The sequence below is a fragment of the Coregonus clupeaformis genome, unplaced genomic scaffold (genome assembly GCF_020615455.1).
Source record: "Coregonus clupeaformis isolate EN_2021a unplaced genomic scaffold, ASM2061545v1 scaf0081, whole genome shotgun sequence".
NCBI lineage: Eukaryota > Metazoa > Chordata > Actinopteri > Salmoniformes > Salmonidae > Coregonus > Coregonus clupeaformis.
Window position 1 is genome coordinate 742394 of NW_025533536.1, and position 10107 is coordinate 752500.

At 43.5% G+C, this 10107-nt stretch overlaps 1 protein-coding gene across 1 annotated transcript in view; it reads right to left on the reverse strand.

Moving 5' to 3' along the window:
- The window catches only part of stau2 (staufen double-stranded RNA binding protein 2), a gene marked incomplete at its 5' end in the record, with an annotated part of 268867 nt that overhangs the window by 183199 nt on the left and 75561 nt on the right, over nucleotides 1–10107 (reverse strand). The gene's annotated exons all lie outside the window — the stretch shown is intronic.

Consider the following 10107-nt stretch of genomic DNA (forward strand, 5'->3'; position numbering starts at 1 on the left):
ACACACACACACACACACACACACACACACACACACACACACACACACACACACACACACACACACACACACTCTCTCTCTCTCTAAGCAGAACCTGCTGTGTGTGTTGGGGCTTGGCCGGGCCTCAGCGCTCTATCAGGTTACACACAGGAAGGCTGAGAGCTAAGCACAATAACAAAGAGTTTTGTATGCAGCCCAGAGCAGGTTAGGATTCAGTGTGTGTGTAGGTGTGTGTGTGTGTGTGTGTGTGTGTAGGTGTGTGTGTGTAGGTGTGTGTGTGTGTGTAGGTGTGTGTAGGTGTGTGTGTGTGTAGGTGTGTGTGTGTGTGTGTGTGTAGGTGTGTGTGTGTGTAGGTGTGTGTAAGTGTGTGTGTGTGTGTGTGTAGGTGTGTGTGTGTGTGTGTGTGTGTGTGTAGGTGTGTGTGTAGGTGTGTGTGTAGGTGTGTGTGTGTGTGTAGGGTGTGTGTGTGTGTGTGTGTAGGTGTGTGTGTGTGTAGGTGTGTGTGTAGGTGTGTGTGTGTAGGTGTGTGTGTGTGTGTAGGTGTGTGTGTGTGTAGGTGTGTGTGTGTGTGTAGGGTGTGTGTGTGTGTAGGTGTGTGTAAGTGTGTGTGTGTGTGTGTGTAGGTGTGTGTGTGTGTGTGTGTGTGTGTGTGTGTGTGTAGGTGTGTGTGTAGGTGTGTGTGTGTGTAGGTGTGTGTAGGTGTGTGTGTGTGTGTGTGTGTAGGTGTGTGTGTGTGTAGGTGTGTGTAAGTGTGTGTGTGTGTGTGTGTAGGTGTGTGTGTGTGTGTGTGTGTGTGTGTGTGTGTGTGTGTGTGTGTGTGTGTGTGTGTGTGTATCTAATGTTACAGAGGAACACCAGCATCATTTGCTGCATTAAGATGGAGCTGTACAGTCCCTTCCGAGTAAATCCATTTCAATTCAATCCCTTTTTGACAGCATCCCTTTTGATTTAAACAAAACTTCCCATACATGTTTGCTCATGGAAGAAGTGGTCAGAATGTGACTTTTTGGACCTGAATGCCAACACATTCAGGAGAGAGAGGTGCTCAAAGTTGACCCATGTTGCACCCCCCACCCTACCATGAGTCATCCACGTCTTCATCACTGGAAAAGATAAACGGTTGATATTGATATCATTTAAAAGCTTACAAACAGCATTGTCAAACTATCTGATTTCTTAAAAACAACAACAATTGATACTTTTCATCTTTAACAAAAATAATCTAAAAACGCAGAAACTCCCGGAAAAAATATATTTAATTTACATAATTTACGTGAAAAAGTAAAATAAATCACATGATTTGTATTTTTTTTGTAAGCTTTTAGTGGGGCGGCAGGTAGCCAGTAACGGAAATGTCGCTGGTTCGTATAACCAAGCCAACAACGCTCTCGAGCAAGGCACTTAACCGTAATTTGCTACTATGGCTGACCCTGTAAAACAACACCTATCATCCTACTATGGCTGACCCTGTAAAACAACACCTATCATACTACTATGGCTGACCCTGTAAAACAACACCTATCATACTACTATGGCTGACCCTGTAAAACAACACATATCATACTACTATGGCTGACCCTGTAAAACAACACCTATCATACTACTATGGCTGACCCTGTAAAACAACACCTATCATACTACTATGGCTGACCCTGTAAAACAACACCTATCATACTACTATGGCTGACCCTGTAAAACAACACCTATCATCCTACTATGGCTGACCCTGTAAAACAACACCTATCATACTACTATGGCTGACCCTGTAAAACAACACCTATCATACTACTATGGCTGACCCTGTAAAACAACACCTATCATCCTACTATGGCTGACCCTGTAAAACAACACCTATCATACTAATATGGCTGACCCTGTAAAACAACACCTATCATACTACTATGGCTGACCCTGTAAAACAACACCTATCATACTACTATGGCTGACCCTGTAAAACAACACCTATCATACTACTATGGCTGACCCTGTAAAACAACACCTATCATACTACTATGGCTGACCCTGTAAAACAACACCTATCATACTACTATGGCTGACCCTGTAAAACAACACCTATCATACTACTATGGCTGACCCTGTAAAACAACACCTATCATACTACTATGGCTGACCCTGTAAAACAACACCTATCATCCTACTATGGCTGACCCTGTAAAACAACACCTTCCCGCCGATCCTACACGACTGGTCTGCCGACGAAATCGTCTGATGTGGTTACGACGTTAACCACGAAGATTCCATCCATCTGCTAGCCCCGGCCCGCTAGCACACGCTAGCCGTGGCCTCTTACTCTCTAGTGCTTTACCACCGGACCTTATGATAACTCAGCTATACAGCTGATGTCTGCTGGACTGTTCCTTTTTACGGTACTACATCCTGTTTATGTTTAGCCTCAGCCCAAACATGGTTAGTTTATTGTTGTTTCGGTTATTTCTAATTGTACTATATCACTGTAGACCCCCCAGCCTAGCTAAACCTGCCTTAGATAGCTCCTTTGCCCCTCCCCCTATACACGCGGAGACCGACTCAATTGATGCCTCCAGCGATGCTATCTCTTTCATTGTTACCCAACGCTTAGGTTTACCTCCACTTTACTCATATTCTTCCATATCCTTGTCTGTACATAATGCCCTGAATCTTTTCTATAACACCCGGAAATCTGCCCCCTTTATTCTATGTACCCAACGCACTAGAAGACCAGTTCTTAAAGCCTTTAGCCGTATCCTTATTCTAGTCCTCCTCTGTTCCTCTGGTGATGTAGAGGCTAACCCAGGCCCTGCAGCCCTCAGTATCACTCCTACTCCCCAGGCGCTATCATTTGATGACTTCTGTAATCGCAAAAGTCTTGGTTTCTTGCACATAAATATCAGAAGTCTACTTCCTAAGTTTGAGTTATTCACTGCGTTAGCACACTCTGCCAACCCTGATGTTCTAGCAGTGTCTGAATCCTGGCTCAGGAAGGCCACCAAAAATTGAAATTTCCATCCCCAACTATAACATTTTCCGTCTAGATAGAACTGCCAAAGGGGGTGGAGTTGCAATCTACTGTAGAGATAGCCTGCAGAGCTCTATCATACTATCCAGGTCTGTGCCCAAACAGTTTGAGCTTCTGCTTCTAAAAATCCACCTTTCCAGAAATAAGTCTCTCACTGTTGCCGCTTGCTACAGACCCCCCTCAGCCCCCAGCTGTGCCCTGGACACCATATGTGAATTGATTGCCCCCCATTTATCCTCAGAGTTTGTACTGCTTGGTGACCTAAATTGGGATATGCTTAATACCCCAGCCATCCTACAATCCAAGCTAGATGCCCTCAACCTCACGCAAATTATCAACGAACCTACCAGGTACAACCCTAAATCCGTAAACATGGGTACCCTCATAGATATCATCCTGACTAACTTACCCTCTAAATACACCTCAGCTGTCTTCAACCAGGATCTCAGCGATCACTGCCTTATTGCCTGCGTCCGTAACGGGTCCGCGGTCAAACGACCACCCCTCATCACTGTCAAACGCTCCCTAAAACACTTTAGCGAGCAGGCCTTCCTAATTGACCTGGCCCAGGTATCCTGGATGGATATAGATCTCATTCCGTCAGCAGAGGATGCCTGGTTGTTCCTTAAAAGTAATTTCCTCTCAATCTTAAATAAACATGCCCCATTCAAAAATACAGAACTAAGAACCGATATAGCCCCTGGTTCTCCTCAGACTTGACTGCCCTTGACCAGCACAAAAACATCCTGTGGCGTACAGCATTAGCATCAAATAGCCCCCGCGATATGCAACTTTTCAGGGAAGTTAGGAACCAATATACACAAGCAGTCAGGAAAGCAAAGGCTAACTTTTTCAAACAGAAATTTGCATCCTGTAGCACTAACTCCAAAAAGTTTTGGGACACTGTAAAGTCCATGGAGAATAAGAGCACTTCCTCCCAGCTGCCCACTGCACTGAGGCTAGGAAACACTATCACCACCGATAAATCTACAATAATCGAGAATTTCAACAAGCATTTTGCTACAGCTGGCCATGCTTTCCATCTGGCTACCACTAACCCGGCCACCAACTCTGCACCCTCTGCTGCAACTTGCCCATGCCCCCCCGCTTCTCCTTCACACAAATTCAGACAGCTGATGTTTTGAAAGCGCTGCAAAATCTGGACCCCTACAAATCAGCTGGGCTAGACAATCTGGACCCTTTCTTTCTAAAACTAGCCGCCGAAATTGTCGCAACCCCTATTACTAGTCTGTTCAACCTCTCTTTCATAACGTCTGAGATCCCCAGAGATTGGAAAGCTGCCGCGGTCATCCCCCTCTTCAAAGGGGGTGACACTCTAGATCCAAACTGCTACAGACCTATATCCATCCTGCCCTGCCTTTCGAAAGTATTTGAAAGCCAAGTTAACAAACAGATCACCGACCATTTCGAATACCACCGTACCTTCTCCGCTATGCAATCCGGTTTCCGAGCTGGTCACGGGTGCACTTCAGCCACGCTCAAGGTCCTAAACGATATTATAACCGCGATTGATAATAGACAGTACTGTGCAGCCGTCTTCATCGACCTGGCCAAGGCTTTCGACTCTGTCAACCACCGCATTCTTATTGGCAGACTAAATAGCCTTGGTTTCTCAAATGACTGCCTCGCCTGGTTCACCAACTACTTCTCAGATAGAGTTCAGTGTGTCAAATCGGAGGGCCTGTTGTCTGGACCTATGGCAGTCTCTATGGGGGTGCCACATGGTTCAATTCTTGGGCCGACACTTTTCTCTGTGTATATCAATGATGTCGCTCTTGCTGCTGGTGACTCTCAGATCCACCTCTACGCAGACGACACCATTTTGTATACATCTGGCCCTTCATTGGACACTGTGTTAACAAACCTCCAAACGAGCTTCAATGCCATACAACAATCCTTCAGTAGCCTCCAACTGCTCTTAAACACTAGTAAAACTAAATGCATGCTTTTCAATCAAACGCTGCTGGCACCCGCCCACCCGACTAGAATCACCACTCTCGACGGGTCTGACCTAGAGTATGTGGACAACTACAAATACCTAGGTGTCTGGTTAGACTGTAAACTCAACTTCCAGACTCACATAAAGAATCTCCAATCCAAAGTTAAATCTAGAATCGGCTTCCTATTTCGCAACAAAGCCTCCTTCACTCGTGCTGCCAAACATGCCCTCGTAAAACTGACTATCCTACCGATCCTTGACTTCGGCGATGTCATTTACAAAATAGCCTCCAACACTCTACTCAGCAAATTGGATGTAGTCTATCACAGTGCCATCCGTTTTGTCTCCAAAGCCCCATACACTACCCACCACTGTGACCTGTACGCTCTTGTTGGCTGGTCCTCACTACATGTTCGTCGTCAAACCCACTGGCTCCAGGCCATCTATAAATCACTGCTAGGCAAATCCCCGCCTTATCTTAGCTCATTGGTCACCATAGCAGCACCCACCCGTAGTCTGCGCTCCAGCAGGTATATCTCACTGGTCATTCCCAAAGCCAACACCTCCTTTGGCCGCCATTCCTTCCAGTTCTCTGCTGCCAATGACTGGAACGAATTGCAAAAATCTCTGAAGCTGGAGACTCTTATCTCCCTCAATAACTTTAAGCATCAGTTGTCAGAGCACCTTACCGATCACTGCACCTGTACACAGCCCATCTGAAATTAGCCCACCCAACTACCTCATCCCTATATTGTTATTTATTTTGCTCTTTTGCACCCCAGTATCTCTATTTGCACATAATCTCTTGCACATCTAGCATTCCAGTGTTAATACTATTGTAATTATTCTGCACTATAGCCTATTTATTGCCTTACCTCCATAACTTGCTACATTTGCACACACTGTATATATATTTTCTGTTGTATTTTTGACTTTATGTTTTTTACCCCATATGTAACTCTGTGTTGTTTTTATTGCACTGCTTTGCTTTATCTTGGCCAGGTCGCAGTTGTAAATGAGAACCTGTTCTCAACTGGCTTACCTGGTTAAATAAAGGTGAAATAAAAAAAAGAAAAAAAAAGTAGTATGGCTGACCCTGTAAAACAACACATTTCACCTATCCTGTGTATGGGACAATAAAAATATCATCATTAAATGATATCAATATCAACCGTTTATCTTTTCCAGTGATGAAGACGTGGATGACTCATGGTAGGGTGGGGGGTGCAACATGGGTCAACTTTGAGCACCTCTCTCTCCTGAATGTGTTGGCATTCAGGTCCAAAAAGTCACATTCTGACCACTTCTACAAACATGTATGGAAAGTTTAGTTCAAATCAAAAGGGGCCCACAACCAGGACAAGGTGTACAGTGGAGAAAAAAGTATTTAGTCAGCCACCAATTGTGCAAGTTCTCCCACTTAAAAAGATGAGAGAGACCTGTAATTTTCATCATAGGTACACGTCAACTATGACAGACAAATTGAGATTTTTTTTCTCCAGAAAATCACATTGTAGGATTTTTAATGAATTTATTTGCAAATTATGGTGGAAAATAAGTATTTGGTCACCTACAAACAAGCAAGATTTCTGGCTCTCACAGACCTGTAACTTCTTCTTTAAGGGGCTCCTCTGTCCTCCACTCGTTACCTGTATTAATGGCACCTGATTGAACTTGTTATCAGTATAAAAGACACCTGTCCACAACCTCAAACAGTCACACTCCAAACTCCACTATGGCCAAGACCAAAGAGCTGTCAAAGGACACCAGAAACAAAATTGTAGACCTGCACCAGGCTGGGAAGACTGAATCTGCAATAGGTAAGCAGCTTGGTTTGAAGAAATCAACTGTGGGAGCAATTATTAGGAATTGGAAGACATACAAGACCACTGATAATCTCCCTCGATATGGGGCAAGATCTCACCCCGTGGGGACAAAATGATCACAAGAACGGTGAGCAAAAATCCCAGAACCACACGGGGGGACCTAGTGAATGACCTGCAGAGAGCTGGGACCAAAGTAACAAAGCCTACCATCAGTAACACACAACACACAACGCCGCCAGGGACTCAAATCCTGCAGTGCCAGACGTGTCCCCCTGATTAAGCCAGTACATGTCCAGGCCCGTCTGAAGTTTGCTAGAGTGCATTTGGATGATCCACAAGAGGATTGGGAGAATGTCATATGGTCAGATGAAACCAAAATATAACTTTTTGGTAAAAACTCAACTCGTCGTGTTTGGAGGACAAAGAATGCTGAGTTGCATCCAAAGAACACCATACCTACTGTGAAGCAACAGCCTATGTAGTATACTGTAGATGAACAGCCTGTGTAGTATACTGTAGACGAACAGCTTGTGTAGTATACTGTAGATGAACAGCATGTGTAGTATACTGTAGATGAACAGCCTGTGTAATATACTGTAGATGAACAGCCTGTGTAGTATACTGTAGATGAACAGCATGTGTAGTATACTGTAGATGAACAGCCTGTGTAATATACTGTAGATGAACAGCCTGTGTAGTATACTGTAGATGAACAGCATGTGTAGTATACTGTAGATGAACAGCATGTGTAGTATACTGTAGATGAACAGCCTGTGTAATATACTGTAGATGAACAGCCTGTGTAGTATACTGTAGATGAACAGCTTGTGTAGTATACTGTAGATGAACAGCCTGTGTAGTATACTGTAGATGAACAGCCTGTGTAGTATACTGTAGATGAACAGCATGTGTAGAATACTGTAGATGAACAGCTTGTGTAGTATACTGTAGATGAACAGCCTGTGTAGTATACTGTAGATGAACAGCCTGTGTAATATACTGTAGATGAACAGCCTGTGTAGTATACTGTAGATGAACAGCCTGTGTAATATACTGTAGATGAACAGCCTGTGTAGTATACTGTAGATGAACAGCATGTGTAGAATACTGTAGATGAACAGCCTGTGTAGTATACTGTAGATGAACAGCCTGTGTAGTATACTGTAGATGAACAGCATGTGTAGTATACTGTAGATGAACAGCCTGTGTAGTATACTGTAGATGAACAGCCTGTGTAGTATACTGTAGATGAACAGCCTGTGTAGTATACTGTAGATGAACAGCATGTGTAGTATACTGTAGATGAACAGCTTGTGTAGTATACTGTAGATGAACAGCTTGTGTAGTATACTGTAGATGAACAGCCTGTGTAGTATACTGTAGATGAACAGCCTGTGTAGTATACTGTAGATGAACAGCTTGTGTAGTATACTGTAGATGAACAGCTTGTGTAGTATACTGTAGATGAACAGCCTGTGTAGTATACTGTAGATGAACAGCCTGTGTAGTATACTGTAGATGAACAGCCTGTGTAGTATACTGTAGATGAACAGCTTGTGTAGTATACTGTAGATGAACAGCTTGTGTAGTATACTGTAGATGAACAGCCTGTGTAGTATACTGTAGATGAACAGCATGTGTAGTATACTGTAGATGAACAGCTTGTGTAGTATACTGTAGATGAACAGCCTGTGTAGTATACTGTAGATGAACAGCCTGTGTAGTATACTGTAGATGAACAGCCTGTGTAGTATACTGTAGATGAACAGCTTGTGTAGTATACTGTAGATGAACAGCCTGTGTAGTATACTGTAGATGAACAGCCTGTGTAGTATACTGTAGATGAACAGCCTGTGTAGTATACTGTAGATGAACAGCCTGTGTAGTATACTGTAGATGAACAGCTTGTGTAGTATACTGTAGATGAACAGCCTGTGTAGTATACTGTAGATGAACAGCCTGTGTAGTATACTGTAGATGAACAGCCTGTGTAGTATACTGTAGATGAACAGCCTGTGTAGTATACTGTAGATGAACAGCCTGTGTAGTATACTGTAGATGAACAGCCTGTGTAGTATACTGTAGATGAACAGCCTGTGTAGTATACTGTAGATGAACAGCCTGTGTAGTATACTGTAGATGAACAGCCTGTGTAGTATACTGTAGATGAACAGCCTGTGTAATATACTGTAGATGAACAGCCTGTGTAGTATACTGTAGATGAACAGCATGTGTAGTATACTGTAGATGAACAGCCTGTGTAGTATACTGTAGATGAACAGCCTGTGTAGTATACTGTAGATGAACAGCCTGTGTAGTATACTGTAGATGAACAGCTTGTGTAGTATACTGTAGATGAACAGCCTGTGTAGTATACTGTAGATGAACAGCCTGTGTAGTATACTGTAGATGAACAGCCTGTGTATATTCTCAGCCCTTCAGCCCTCTACATGTCCCAGTGTACTACTCAATCAGTCTGTCTCCAACAGAGAAGAGGAAACAGATCCACTGTTACCAAAGTACACTAACCCTCCTTCTCCCTACACCACAATGAGCTCTGCTCAAACCATTCTTCTGTACGTCCGTGTGTGTGTGTGTGTGTGTGTGTGTGTGTGTGTGCGTATTGTCTGTGTGTGTGTGTGTTTTGTCTGTGTCTGTGTGTGTGTGTGTGTACTGTATATTAAGTGTGTGTGTGTGTGTGTACTGTATATTAAGTATGTGTGTGTGTGTGTGTGTATGTACTGTATATTAAGTATGTGTGTGTGTGTGTGTGTATGTACTGTATATTAAGTATGTGTGTGTGTGTGTGTGTATGTATGTACTGTATATTAAGTATGTGTGTGTGTACACGGAGTGTCTGTGTGTGTGTGTGTGTGTGTGTGTGTGTGTGTGTGTGTGTTTTGTCGTGTGTGTGTGTGTGTGTGTGTGTGTGTGTGTGTGTGTGTGTGTGTGTGTGTGTGTACACGGAGTGTCTGTGTGTGTGTGTTTTGTCTGTGTGTGTGTGTGTGTGTGTGTGTGTGTTTTGTCTGTGTGTGTGTGTGTGTGTGTGTGTGTGTGTGTACTGTATATTAAGTATGTGTGTGTGTGTGTGTGTATGTACTGTATATTAAGTATGTGTGTGTGTGTGTGTGTATGTACTGTATATTAAGTATGTGTGTGTGTGTGTGTGTATGTATGTACTGTATATTAAGTATGTGTGTGTGTACACGGAGTGTCTGTGTGTGTGTGTGTGTGTGTGTGTGTGTGTGTGTGTGTTTTGTCTGTGTGTGTGTGTGTGTGTGTGTGTGTGTGTGTGTGTGTGTGTG